General features: G+C 36.4%; 1 protein-coding gene across 3 annotated transcripts in view; it reads right to left on the bottom strand.

Moving 5' to 3' along the window:
* Positions 1-14,958, bottom strand: part of MAGED1 (MAGE family member D1) — a 70,994-nt gene extending 56,036 nt beyond the window's left edge. Inside the window, exon 1 of one of the 3 annotated variants that reach the window (XM_059910894.1) lies at positions 14,908-14,958. The gene's annotated coding sequence lies outside the window, so the exon portion shown is untranslated. Of the gene's footprint in view, positions 1-1,225; positions 1,260-14,907 lie in introns of those variants that run through there. The other 2 variants (XM_059910898.1, XM_059910896.1) reach the window with 2 other exon arrangements.
* Positions 14,959-15,700: the final 742 nt, after the last annotated feature.

Here is a 15,700-nt window from a genome sequence, read left to right as displayed (position 1 = left end):
CTAACATATGACCCAGCAATCCCACTACTGGGCATATACCCAGAGAAAAGCCATAACTCAAAAAATACATGCACCCCAATGTTCATTGCAGCACTATTTACAATAGCCAGGACATGGAAGCAACCTAAACGTCCATCAACAGAGGAATGGATAAAGAAGATGTGGTATGTATATACAATGGACTATTACTGAGCCATAAAAAGGAGTAAATTGGGTCACTTGTAGAGATATGGATGGACCTAGAGATTGTCATACAGAGTGAAGTAAGTCTGAAGGAGAAAAACAAATATCGTATATTTATGGGGAATCGAGAAAGATGGTATAGATGATTTTATTTGCAAAGGAGAAATAGAGACACAGATGTAGAGGACAAATGTATTGACACCAAGGGGGGTGTGAGATGAACTGGGAGATTGGGATTGACATATATACACTGTTGACACTATGTATAAAATAGGTAACTAATAAGAACCTACTGTATAGCTCAGGGAACTCTACTCAATGCTCTGTGGTAACCTAAATGGGAAAGAAATCCAAAAGAGAGGGGATATATGTATACGTATAGCTGATTCACTTTGCTGTACAGTAGAAGCTAACACAACATTGTAAAGCAACTATACTCCAATAAAAATTAATTTAAGAAAATAAATAAATAGGACTTCCCTGGTGGCGCAGTTGTTAAGAATCCGCCTGACAATGCAGGAGACACGGGTTCGATCCCTGGTCCAGGAAGATCCCACATGCTGCAGAGCAACTGAGGCCGTGTGCCATGACTACTGAGCCTGCTCTCTAGAGCCCGTGAGCCACAACTGCTGAGCCCACATGCCACAACTACTGATACCCGCGTGCCTAGAGCCCATGCTCCGCAACAAGAGAAGCCAGTGCAATGAGAAGCCTATGCGCCAAAACAAAGAGTAGCCCCTGACTCGCTGCAACTAGAGAAAGCCTAAGTGCAGCAACGAAGACCCAACACAGCCAAATAAATAAAATAAATAAAAATATAATTAAAAAAATAAAAATAAAAAAATTTTTAAATAAATAAATTAAATTAAATTAAATGGCACAATTTGAGCATCAAAAGAAATCATAATGCTACAAATAATCAGTACCGGAGAGGGTGTGGAGAAAAGGGAACCCTCCTATACAGTTGGTGGGAATGTAAATTGGTGCAGCCACTATGGAAAATAGTACAGAGGTTCCTTAAAAAACTAAAAATAGAACTAACCTATGATCCAGTAATCCCACTCCTGGGCATGTATCTGGAAAAGACGAAAACTCTAATTCAAAAAAATATATGCATACCAATGCTTATATCAGCACTATTTACAATAGCCAAGACATGGAAGCAACCCAAGTGCCCATCAACAGACCACTGGCTTAAGAGATGTGGTATTTATATACAATGGAATACTGCTCAGACTTAAAAAATGAAATATTGCCACCGGAACATGGATGGACCTAAAGAATATCATACTAAGTGAAGTAAGTCAGGCAGAGAAAGACAAATATCATATGATATCACTTATAGGTGGAATCTAAAAAATAATACAAATGAATCTATTTACAAAACAGAAACAGGGCTTCCCTGGTGGCACAGTGGTTAAGAATCCACCTGCCAATGCAGGGGACATGGGTTCGAGCCCTGGTCTGGGAAGATCCCACATGCTGTGGAGCAACTAAGCCCGTGCGCCACAACTACTGAGCCTGTGCTCTAGAGCCCGCAAGCCACAACTACTGAAGCCCGCATGCCTAGAGCCCATGCTCCCCAACAAGAGAAGCCACTGCAATGAGAAACCCGCGCACCGCAACGAAGAGTAGCCCCCACTCGCCCAACTAAAGCCCACACTCAGCAACAAAGATCCAATGCAGCCAAAAATAAAAATAAAAATAAATAAATTAAAAAAAACAGAAACAGACTCACAGACATAGAAAACAAACTTAAAATTACCACAGGGGAAAGGGGTGGGGGGAGGAGGGATAAATTAGGAGTATGGGATTAATAGATACACACTACTATATATAAAATAGATAAGTAACAAGGATTTACTGTATAGCACAGGGAACTATATTCAATATCTTGTAATAACCTGTAATAGAAAATAATCTGAATAAAAATGTAACTGAATCACTTTGCTGTACATGAAACTAACACAATATTGTAAACCAACTACAGTAAAAAAACATTTTTTAATCACAATGGATACACATTAAATACATACAAATCCATGAATTCCTAATGATATTAAACAATGAAGGTCTCTAGCAAACCAATTCTCTGAAAATTAATAAATGATAAAAAAGTATTTATCCTTTTGTTTCTTAACGTTAACTCATTTTTTAACTGAAGTATAGTTAATTTACAATATTGTGTTAGTTTCAAGTGTATGGCAAAGCGATTCATTTACACACACATATGTGTAAGTGTATATATATATATATTATATACATAATTTTTCAGATTCTTTTCCATTATAGTTTTTTTTTCATTATAGGTTTTTATAAGATATTGAGTATGGTTCCCTGTGCTATACAGTAGGTCCTTGTTGTTTACTTATTTTATATATAGTAGTATGCATACATTAATCCCAAACTCCTAATTTATCTCTCCCTCCCCCCAACCCTGCTATCCCCTTTGGTAACCATAAGTTAGTTTTCTATGTCTGTGAGTCTATTTCTGTTTGTAAATCTTGACTTTCTTTTCATGAAACATATTTCAGGATGAAAAAGATACCTGGTAAGGAAAAGGTCTCCTTTATAAAATAATCCCAGCTAACAAATGCAGAATGAGTGCTAGAATTAGACCACTACTTTCCAACCACTACTGAAATAATGAATTAGACAATTATCTTCAATGGCTGCTAAAATCAACAGGAGAGAGGGTGGTAGGAAATGCTACAGTGGAGGTATCAGGCTGAGATCACCTGCAAACACAAATCAATCTCAGCATCAGTTAAAAAGATAAAATGACACATGATGAAATGCAAAAGTGTGTAACACTGCCTGAAATGATTCTTTCCCTTAAAAAATAATTAAACTGAATCTACTCAAGCCTCTAGCTCTAAATGCCAGTGAACAGGAAACATGGGGAGGGGGAAACACAATAAAAACCACCTCAAAGAAGCAATCATCTAAATCCATTTGTCAATCAGACAAATGATTTTGTTTCTCCAATAAATCAATGGTCTTTAAAATTGGGGGGGGGGGTGTATAGAGGATTTACAGGAAAGGAGATTCAAGAGAAAAACATCCAGTAGCAATAAATGGCCTTTGGATATATATTTAACAGAGCTACTGTAAATAGACATTTTTAAGACAATAATGGAAATTTGAGTATGGACTGAGCATTAGATAATATAAAGAATTATTGTTAATCTTATTAGGTAAATATAATGGCCTACTGGTTCCTTATATAACGCACCTATGAGTTAGGGATACAGAATGAGTTATTTATCTGTGCAATGACAGGATGTCTGGGATTGCTTTAATATGTCCCAGTGAAAAAAGTGGGTGAGGAGAAAAGATCAAACAAAATTGGCAAAATAGTATTAATTGTTGAAGCTTAGGAATAGAGTCAGGCACGGTTTTTCTGTGTGTGTGTGTGTTTTACTATTTTCTACTTTAAACCTATTTGAAAATTTCAACAATAAAAAAAAACACAAGCCAATGTGAAAGAGTTCCAACTGGCTCCTTCCAAACTTGACAGTTTGAGTAATAGAGAAATAATGACTGCAATGAATTGAAAAGTACTAAATATATAACAAGTTTAATAAAATATAGAAAATGATGACAATAAAATCTTAAGAAATATAAAAACACGTTAGGACACTGCATCGTCACCCCTGACCTCTCCCACACTCTCCGTCTGCCAGCAATGGAGGGTGTGGGCCCCACGCTCCAGTGCCATCCATTTTCAGGGCTAGTTGATTCGGCAGCCATGTGGCTGACAAGGTCTTGGTGCTCTGGCCTGGTGTCAGGCCTAAGCCTCTGAGGTGGGAGAGCCGAGTTCAGGACATTAGACCACCAAAATCCTCCCGGCTCCATGTAATATCAATCAGCAAGAGCTCTCCCAGAGATCTCTGTCTCAAAGCTAAGACCCAGCTCCATCCAACGGCCAGCAAACTCCAGTGCTGGATGCCCCATGCCAAACAACTAGCAAGACAGGAACACAACCCCAACCATTAGCAGAGAGGCTGCCTAAAATCATACTAAGTTCACAGACACCCCAAAACACACCACCGGACGCAACACTGCAGAAAGACAAGATCCAGCCGCCCCCACAAGAACAAAGGCACTAGTCCCAGCCACCAGGAAGCCTACACAAGCCACTGAATCAACCTCACCCACTGTGGGCAGACACCAAAAACAACGGGAACTATGAACCTGCAGCATGCAAAAAGAAGACCCCAAACACAGCAAGTTAAGTAAAATGAGAAGACAAAGAAACACACAGCACATGAAGGAGCAAGGTAAAAACCCACCAGACCAAACAAATGAAGAGGAAATAGGCATTCTACCTGAAAAAGAATTCAAGAAATGATAGTAAAAATAATCCAAAATCTTAGAAATAGAATGGAGAAAATACAAGAAACGTTTAACAAGGACCTAGGAGAACTGAAGAGTAAACAAACAATGATGAACAACACAATAAATGAAATTAAAAATTCTCTAGAAGGAATCAATAGCAGAATAACTGAGGCAGAAGAAAGGATAAGTGACATGGAAGATAAAATAGTGGAAATAACAACAGCAGAGCAGAATAAAGAAAAAAGAATGAAAAGAATTGAGGACAGTCTCACAGACCTCTGGGACAACATTAAATACACCAACATTTGAATTATAGGTGTCCCAGAAGAAGAAGAGAAAACGAAAAGGACTGAGAAAATATTTGAAGAGATTATAGTTGAAAACTTCCCTAATATGGGAAAGGAAATAGGCAATCAAGTCCAGGAAGTGCAAAGAGTCCCATAGAGGATAAATTCAGCAGAAACACGCCAAAACACATATTAATCAAACTATCAAAAATTAAATACAAAGAAAAAATATTCAAAGCAGCAAGGGAAAAGCAACAAATAACATACAAGGGAACCCCCATAAAGTTAACAGCTGATCTTAGAGTAGAAACTCTAAGCCAGAAGGGACTAGCAGGACATATTTAAAGTGATGAAAGGGAAAAAACTACAACCAAGATTACTCTACCCAGCAAGGATCTCATTCAGATTTGACGGTTAAATTAAAACCTTTACAGACAGGCAAAGGTTAAGAGACTTCAGCACCACCAAACCAGCTTTACAACAAATGCTAAAGGAACTTCTCTAGGAAGGAAACACAAGAGAAGAAAAAGACATACAAAAACAAACACAAAACAATGAAGAAAATGGTAATAGGAACATACATATCAATAATTACCTTAAATTTAAATGGATTAAATGCTCCTGTTAAAAGACATAGACTGGCTGAATTGATACAAAAACAAGACCCGCATATATGCTGTCTACAAGCGACCCACTTCAGACCTAGGGACACATAAAGACTGAAACTAAGGGGAGGGAAAAAGATATTCCATGCAAATGGAAATCAAAAAAAAAGCTGGAGGAGCAATTCTTATATCAGACAAAATAGACTTTAAAATAAAGACAACTACAAGAGACAAACAAGGACACTACATAATGATCAAGGGATCAATCCAAAATGATATAACACTTGTAAGTTTTTATGCACCCAACATAGGAGCACCTCAATACATAAGGCAAATGCTAACAACCATAAAAAGGGAAATCGACAGTAACACAATAATAGTAGGGGATTTAACACCCCACTTTCACCAATGGACAGATCATCCAAAATGAAAATAAATAAGGAAACACAAGCTTTAAATAACACATGAAACAAGATGGATTTAATTGATATTTATAGGACATTCCACCCCAAAACAACAGAATACACATTCTTCTCAATTGCTCATGGAACATTCTCCAGGATAGATCATATCTTGGGTCACTAATCAAGCCTTGGTAAATTTAAGAAAATTGAAATCGTATCAAGTATCTTTTCTGACCACAACGCTATGAGACTAGATGCCAATTACAGGAAAAAATGTGAAAAATTACAAACACATGGAGGCTAAACAATACACTACTAAATAACCAGGAGATCACTGAAGATTCAAAGAGGAAATAAAAAAATACCTAGAAACAAATGACAATGAAAACACAACGACCCAAAACCTATGGGATGCAGCAAAAGCAGTTCTAAGAGGGAAGTTTATACCAATACAATCCTACCTCAAGAAACTACAAACATCTCAAATAAACAACCTAACCTTACACCCAAAGCAATTAGAGAAAGAAGAAAAAAAAAAAAACCCAAAAGTTAGCAGAAAGAAAGAAATCATAAAGACCAGATCAGACATAAATGAAAAAGAAATGAAGGAAATGACAGCAAAGATCAATAAAACTAAAATCTGGTTCTTAAAGAAGATAAAATTGATAAACGATTAGCCAGACTCATCAAGAAAAAAAGGGAGAAGACTCAAATCAACAGAATTAGAAATGAAAAAGGAAAAGTAACAACTGACACTGCCGAAATACAAAGGATCATGAGAGATAACTACAAGCAACTAAATGCCAATAAAATGGACAACCTGGAAGAAATGGACAAATTCTTAGAAAAGCACAACGTTCTGAGACTGAATCAGGAAGAAATAGAAAATATAAACAGACCAATCACAAGCACTGAAATTGAGATTGTGATTAAAAATCTTCCAACAAACAAAAAACCAGGACCAGATGGCTTCACAGGCGAATTCTATCAAACATTTAAAGAAGAGCTAACACCTATAATTCCTCCAAAATATAGCAGAGGGAGGAACACTCCTAAACCAAACAAAGATGTCACAAAAAATGAAAACTACAGGCCAATATCACTGATAAACATAGATACAAAAATGCTCAACAAAATACTAGCAAACAGAATCCAACAGCACCTTAAAAGAATCGTACACCATAATCAAGTGGGGTTTATCCCAGGAATGCAAGGATTCTTCAATATATACAAATAAATCAATGCAATATACCATATTAACAAATTGAAGGATAAAAACCATATGATCATCTGAATAGATGAAGAAAAAGCTTTTGACAAAATTCAACACCCATTTACTATAAAAAGCCCCCAGAAGGTAGGCATAGAGGGAACTTACCTCAACATAATAAAGGCCATATAATACAAACCCACAGCCAACATCATTCTCAATGGTGAAAAACTGAAACCATTTCCTGTAAGATCAGGAACAACACAAGGTTGTCCACTCTCACCACTATTATTCAACATAGTTTTGGAAGTTTTAGCCACAGCAATCAGAGAAGAAAAAGAAATAAAAGGAATCCAAATCAGAAAAGAAGAAGTAAACCTGTCACTGTTTGCAGATGACATGATACTATACATAGAGAATCCTAAAGATGCTACCAGAAAACTACTACAGCTAATCAATGAATTTGGTAAAGTAGCAGGATACAAAACTAATGCACAGAAATCTCTTGCATTCCTATACAGTAATGATGAAAAATCTGAAAGATAAATTAAAGAAACACTCCCATTTATCACTGCAACAAAAAGAATAAAACACCTAAGAATAAACCTACCTAAGGAGACAAAAGACCTGTATGCAGAAAACTATAAGACACTGGTGAAAGAAATTAAAGACGCTACAAACAGATGGAGAGATATACCATGTTTTTGGATTGGAAGAATCAACATTGTGAAACCAACTATACTACCCAAAGCAATCTATAGAATCAGTGCAATCCCTATCAAACTAACAATGGCATTTTTCACAGAACTAGAACAAAAAATTTCACGATTAGTATGGAAACACAAAAGATCCCGAATAGCCAAAGCAATCTGGAGAATGAAAAACAGAGCTGGAGAAGTCGGGCTCCCTGACTTCAGACTATACTACAAAGCTACAGTAATCAAGACAATATGGTACTGGCATAAAAACAGAAATATAGATCAATGGAACAGGATAGAAAGCCCAGAGATAACCCCACGCACATATGGTCACCTTATTTTTGATAAAGGAGGCAAGAATATACCATGGAGAAAAGACAGCCTCTTCAATAAGTGGTGCTGGGAAAACTGGACAGCTACATGTGAAAGAATGAAATTAGAATACTCCCTAACACCATATACAAAAATAAACTCAAAATGGATTAAAGACCTAAATGTAAGGCCAGACACTATCAAACTCTTAGAGGAAAACACAGGCAGAACACTCTATGACATAAATCACAGCAAGATCCTTTCTGAGGCACCTCCTAGAGAAATGGAAATAAAAACAAAAATAAACAAATGGGACCTAATGGAACTTAAAAGCTTTTGCACAGCAAAGGAAACCATAAACAAGATGAAAAGACAACCCTCAGAATGGGAGAAAATATTTGCAAACGAAGCAACTGACAAAGGATTAATCTCCAAAACATACAAGCAGCTCATGCAGCTCAATATCAAAAAAACAAACAAGCCAATCCAAAAATGGGCGGAAGACCTAAATAGACATTTCTCCAAAGAAGATATACAGATTGCCAACAAACACATGAAAGGATGCTCAACATCATTAATCATTAGAGAAATGCAAATCAAAACCACAATAAGATATCAACTCACACCATTCAGAATGGCCATCATCAAAAAATCTACAAACAATAAATGCTGGAGAGGCTATGGAGAAAAGGGAACCCTCTTGCACTGTTGGTAGGAATGTAAATTGATACAGCCACTATGGAGAACAGTATGGAGGTTCCTTAAAAAATAAAAATAGAACTACCATATGACCCAGTAATCCCACTACTGGGCATATATCCTGAGAAAACCATAATTCAAAAAGAGTCATGTACCACAATGTTCATTGCAGCACTATTTACAATAGCCAGGACATGGAAGCAACCTAAGTGTCCTCTGACATGTGAATGGATAAAGAAGATGTGGCACATATATACAATGGAATATTACTCAGCCATAAAAAGAAACGAAATTGAGTTATTTGTAGTGAGGTGGATGGACATAGAGTCTGTCATACAGAGTGAAGTAAGTCAGAAAGAAAAAACAAATACCGTATGCTAACACATGTATATGGAATCTAAAAAAAATGGTTCTCATGAAACTAGGGGCAGGACAGGAATAAAGACGCATAAGTACAGAATGGACTTGATGACACGGGGAGGGGGAAGGGTAAGCTGGGACGAAGTGAGAGAGCAGCACTGATATATATACACTGCCAAATGTAAAATAGATAGATAGTGGGAAGCAGCTGCACAGCACAGGGAGATCAGCTCGCTGTTTTGTGACCACCTAGAGGGGTGGGATAGGGAAGGTGGGAGGGAGATGCAAACGGGAACGGATATGGTGATATATGTATACATATAGCTGATTCACTTTGCTATACAGCAGAAACTAACACAACATTGTAAAGCAATTATACTCCGATAAAGATGTTAAAAAAAAAAAACACGTTACGTTGGCTGATGGTTTTAAATACCAAGTATAAAATAGTTGTGTGGAAAAAAATTAATTTGAAAATGGAGTAGGTAGGTATTAGATGATATTAGGGAATTATTGTTAATTTTTCTTAGTGAGATAATGGCAATTAAATTATTTACAAAATGTTCCTAATATTAGGAGATGAACACTGAGATATTTATGGGGAAAGTGCCATATGTGCTCTTCAAACTGATCTATTAAAGTTGTATCTCAATCATAATGCCAAGAAGGATTTTTGTGAAAATTGACAAGCTGATTCTACAATCTATATTGGAATTCAAAAGGCGAAGAATAACCAAAGCATTATTCAAGAAAAAGAGCTAAACTGTAGGACTTACTGACCATATATAAGATACATTATAAAGTTACATTAATTATGACAGTGGTACTCACACAAGAATAGAGAAACCAAAATGAACAGAATCCAGAAACAAACCCTCACATATAACCTAACCATTTGATTTATGAAAAAGGTGATGACACTATAGGAGGGAAAGGATGATCTTTTCAATACGTGGTATTGGATTGACTGTATGTCCGTTTCAACAACAACAACAAAACAATGGGCCTTTACCCATATCCATAACTCATACTGGCAACATACAATAAAATGAATATCAAATGAATTGGAAATATAAATGAGATTAAACAATAACACCACATAGAAAAATATCTTCATGACCTTGGGAAAGGCAAAGATTTCTTAACCAGGACAAACAAGCACTACTCATGAAGGGGAAAAATTATAAATTGAACAATATGAAAATTGAGATACAGGCATATCTTGTTTTAGTGTGCCTTACAGATATTGCATTTTTTACAAATTAAAGGTTTGTGGTAACCCTGTGTTGTCAGATGGCGGTTAACTTTTTTTAGTAATAACGTATCTTTTAATTAAGGTATGTACACTGTTTTTTAGACAACGCTATTGCACACTTACTATACTACAGCATAGTGCAAAATTAACTTTTATATGTACTTGAGAACCAAAAATTTCATATGACTTGCTTTATTGTGATATTCACTTTATTGCAATGGTCTAGAACCAAACCAAGGTGTGCCTGTATTCAGTTCATCAAAAGACAGCATTAAGAGACTGAAAATGCAAGCAACTGAGATTTGCAACAGAGCTAACAAAGTATTCACATCCTTAATATAGAAAGATCTCCTACAAATCAATAAGAAAAGGATAGTCCAAGAGAAAAAGTGGTCAAAAGACTTGAACAGGCACCTCAAAAAAAAGATACCCAGGCCAACAAACATGAAAAGACACACATTTATCACCAGAGATATGCAAATTAAAACCACAATGAGGTACCATTAATAACCACTAGAATGGCTACTTATTTTTTTCCTTAGAAAGACAACACAATGACAAGTGTTGGCAATATTCTAGAGCAAATGGAACCTTAAAATTTTCTATTAGGAGTTTTTTAGTACAACCAATTTGGAAAACCAATTGGCAGTATCTACTAAAGCCAATCTTATCCATAACCTGTGATTCATCAATTCTACTCTTAGGTGTATGCTCAACAGAAAGCTGTACATATTATCACCAAAAGACATGTTCTAGAATGTTTACAGTACTATTTGCAGGCCAAAGATGTAAAAAACCAAAATGCCCATCAATTGCGGTATATTCACACAATGGAATACACAGCAATAAGAATGAAGGAATTACTACTATACCCAATAACTTGGATCAATCTCAAAAACAAAATCTTAAGCCAAAGAAGTCAAACACCAAAAAATACATACTATACTATTATATTTTTATAGAGTCCAAAAACAGGCAAAATTATTATACAGTGATAGAAGCCAAGATGTGATTAATTTGGAGTTTAGTTTGTGACTGGTAGGGAATACATTCAAGGGATTTCAAATACTGATCATTTTCTATTTTTTTTAAATGAAGTATAGTTGACTTACAATATTATATTAGTTTCAGGTGTACAGCATAGTGACTCAATATTTTTATAGATTATACTCCATTAAAAATTATTACAAGATTATGGCTATAATTCCCTGTGCTATACAACATATCCTCCTTGCTTATCTATTTTATACATAGTAGTTTGTATCTGTTAATCCCATACCTGTAATTTGCCCCTCTCCCTTCTGGTAACCACTAGTTTGTTTTCTATATCTCTGAGTCTGTTTCTGTTTGGCTATATACATTCATTTGTATTATTTTTTAGATTCCACATATAAGTGATACCATAACGTATTCGTCTTTATGTCTCACTTATTTCACTAAGCATAATATTCTCCAGGTCCATACACAGTGCTGCAAATGGCAGAATTTCATTCATTTCTATGGCTGAGTAATATTTCCATTGTATATATACAGCACATCTTTATCCATTCATCTGTTGATGGATACTTGAGTTGCTTCCATATCCTGGCTATTGTAATTAGTGGTGCTATGGACACTGGGGTGCATGCATCTTTTCGAACTAGTGTTTTCATTTTTTCTAGATATATACCCAGGAGTGGAATTGATAGATCATATGGTAGGTTACACAGGGGTGAAAATGCTTTGACCTGTACACTTATATGTGCACCTTTCTGCATGTATTTAAGTTTACTTAAAAATAATGCCTGCAAATCTCAAATGGTTCAGCCAAAATAGATCAAAAAATAGATGAAACATTATACTTCAATTTTAAAAAATTGGATGGATGAATAGTGAGCAAGTCAGTGAATAATGAGCTAATATGGCAAAAGTTAACAACTGTTGAATCTAGGTTCAGAGTATAAAAGTATTCATTGTACTCTTCTTTCAACTTATGCTTGTTTAAATATTTTATTAAAAAATATTCAAGTAAAAAGAGTAATCACACCTCTCAGTTCTTAATATTTGTAACTAGGAAGTAAATCAAGCACCTGATATAATCTGACTTGTGAAAGGAAACTTACAAAATGAAATTTTTATACCCAGACTATTTCTAATAAAATAAAATATTCTGTGTATTTTCTATTTCTCATTAATGAAAAGAGACAGAGGAAGAGAGGACCAGGCCAGGACTGAGTGTCTGACAGACTTTAACTCCATTAACTCCACTACCAAGTTACTATCCACCTGAGTCCTGGTTTTATTAGTTAGCAAGTTACTAACTTGGTTTTATTAGTTAGCAAGTTACTATCCACCTGAGTCTTGGTTTTGTCATCAGGAAAATGACAATGATGATACTGACTTTAGAGAGTGGTTTTGAACATTAATTAGGGAGCCACTAAATTCATTTCAATTTACCATACCAAACATTCATGGGCAACATATTATGAACACGCAGTGATAAGAGCAGTGAGAGAGGAAAGCAAGTATGCTGTAGGACAGCACACAATGCACCACAAATAAACAGATTGAGGAAGAGGTGAGGATAGAGACAGAGATACGTCTTCCTAGAGGGGCTGGTAACTGACAATTCACTTAAATGGTAGGAAGAAGCTAGCCAAGCAGAAGAGAATATGGGGAATTTACGTGGACAGATTAGATCATCTGAGTATGCAGAGTGGTGCATTAATGCTACGCAGTAAAGTGACCACAAGCAGAGGGGAGGAGAGGGAATGTTGGAAGCAGAGTGACCAACAAATGCAGACACTGTCACAGATATACCCTATTTTTCCACTAATAACTGTATAGTTTGTGCTCTCTCTTCCTTTAGGTTTCTGCTCAAATGTCACGATACCAGGGAGGCCTTCCTGACCATCCTATCTAACATAGTACAGCCTCCCCATCACAACCTATTATATATTTATTATATATTCACTTATTGTCTCTCGAGTAGTTTAAAGGACTTTGTTCTTGTTTTTATTTTCCATTGTTGTATCCTCAGTGCTTAAAACACTGTCTGGCATATAACAGCTATTCAATAAAAAAACTCTTGAATGAATGGATGGATGGATGCACACCCAGTGGGTTAAAGCTAGTGTGATATTTAAATGCTGTGTAATTATGATTTGAATAGAGAATAAATAGACATCAGCAATACCCTTTGAAAAAGTTCCTAAGTGTTTTGGTGTCATGAAACCTCAGTCTCCTTGTTAAAGAACTGAAAATTATACCTGGCCTAGAAAAAAGAATCATCTCTTATTTTGGCAAGCCTAACACATTAGCTACAGGAGGAAGAGGGAATAAGTTGCTTGTTCAAGGAGATGTCTGGTTAAATTCCTCTTTAGAGCCTGAAAAATCCCTGACACTCATTATAAATATAATGATCATTTCCTCTCCCTTGGGTAAAGAATTGAAATAATAAATTGTGATAATTAATGAATATTCTCGCAAGACAAATTACACATGATAAATGGAGCAGAAAAATATATTTCACATTGCAACAAATGAAAAAAAAAGACAAAGTTCATACTGCACCAAATAGATAATACATGCGAAGCTCCTAGAAAAAAATCTTTGTCTGAAAATTCTGCCAACTTGCTCTTCAATGTTGCTACTGGACACCAGAAAAAGATTTACATAATAAACCGAACTCATATGAGACGATAAATTTGTGATTGGATGTCATATCTGTCAACCATTTCTGCTCTGTGAGAAATTCTAAAGGGGATGGGAAAGCTTCCACCCTCTAAAGCTGACACCAAATTATAGGCAAAATCCACTATGTTTGCCACTCTAAAAATTTGGGGATTCAATTGTATACCAAAATTTTTTTTAAATATCATGAGTGGAGGGCTGAAACCAGTGCAATACCTGATATGTGATTTCGTTTTGGGTAAAAGATAAATAAATAAAAGGACATAATTTGAACAAGTTCCTGTCTCTGAGAGCTCTAAAATTTCTGCTCCTTTTCTTATTTCTAAAAAGAACAAAAAACAGCCTTGCCCTTGAAATTGAAGTCACGTCTGATTTTAGAAAGTATATAATTCACCGGCCTCTGCAGGAGTGGCACCGAAGAGATCAGAAGTCTTCAGGGCGAGTAAAATACTGGGGTCGAAAGTAAAAAGAAGGAAGAATGTAGGTTCAAAGTGGGGGAAGGAGGTAGCAAAAGTTCTGAGGCTAAGAGGGGGGCGGGGTGGAAGGTGGGAGTAAGAGGTAGGAAAGAAATCGGTGGTAGAGGGAATGACCCAAGCTCATAAAGATTGGTTAGAGGATTCGGGATAAAGAGGAGAAGTGAAGAATAATCAGGGATAAAAGGACCACGAGAGTCAGAAGGGGGAGGGGATGACGGCCAGCCATCTCTCGAGGCGTAAGAGAGAGGAGAGAGTGAGCGATCGGAACCACAAGCGTCAGAAACATCCTTCAATGTACCCTGGGGATAAATTCTTTCCACCTCGTGTTGAAGCAAGGAGGAAACCGTCCCTGAGGTGTCTGCGGACTCACTTGTGAAAATTACCAGTCCCTTTCTTTACACTCACCTTGATGAAGAACGCCGCGACGCGACGATGGCGTGACCGGAAGTGCTATTTTCTTTTGTTTGGAGGAAGCTTTAGCCCGGGCAGCCACACCCTCCCCCCGCCTTCACTCCAGACAACTTCCTGTTCCTCTCTAGCAAGCTCTTGAAATACTGTATCTCAATGGTTCTCTCACCAGATGGGAACCCGGATAGTGACGTCAAATGTCTGGAAGAGGGAATCAGTAACTTTCTACAAATCCTAGCCCTAGTCATCCCAGGAACTGCAGCATCTCCGCCAAACTCTACGTATCCAATTTGTCACCTCGCCTTCCTGATTCAGACTTTCAAATACCTCCCTTATCCTTAGTCCCTTAACTCTCGGATGTCTACAGTTACGTATTTACGATACTGATTTACTGCTTCCTGGCATTAAAAAAATAATAATAAATTCATGTTTATTAGTGGCATACTTCGATTTCAAGATTTTTTAAAATTCTTAATCTGAATCATTTTTGTCTTGGAATGGTATCCAGAGAGTTACGTGCCATACTCAAATTTCCAAATAAATAAAAGTGAACTCATTTAGAAAGCGTTCTTGTATACTTGTATATTCCCCCCGAAAATGAAGACAATGATAATTTGATAAAAAGTTTCAATAATAAGAATAATCCTTACTCTGGTTAAAAGTTCAATATTGAGTTAACTATTGTCATTACCACCAGAAAGCTCTTCTGGGCCCAAAATCTGTACCCCAGGCCTCCTCTTTTGTGGTTATTTTCAATAAATCCACAAGTGTACCAAACACTATTCTATAC

Source organism: Balaenoptera ricei, chromosome X (assembly GCF_028023285.1).
Source record: "Balaenoptera ricei isolate mBalRic1 chromosome X, mBalRic1.hap2, whole genome shotgun sequence".
NCBI lineage: Eukaryota > Metazoa > Chordata > Mammalia > Artiodactyla > Balaenopteridae > Balaenoptera > Balaenoptera ricei.
Note: the sequence above shows the minus strand (reverse complement) of the source record. Positions and strands in the feature narration are given on the sequence as shown.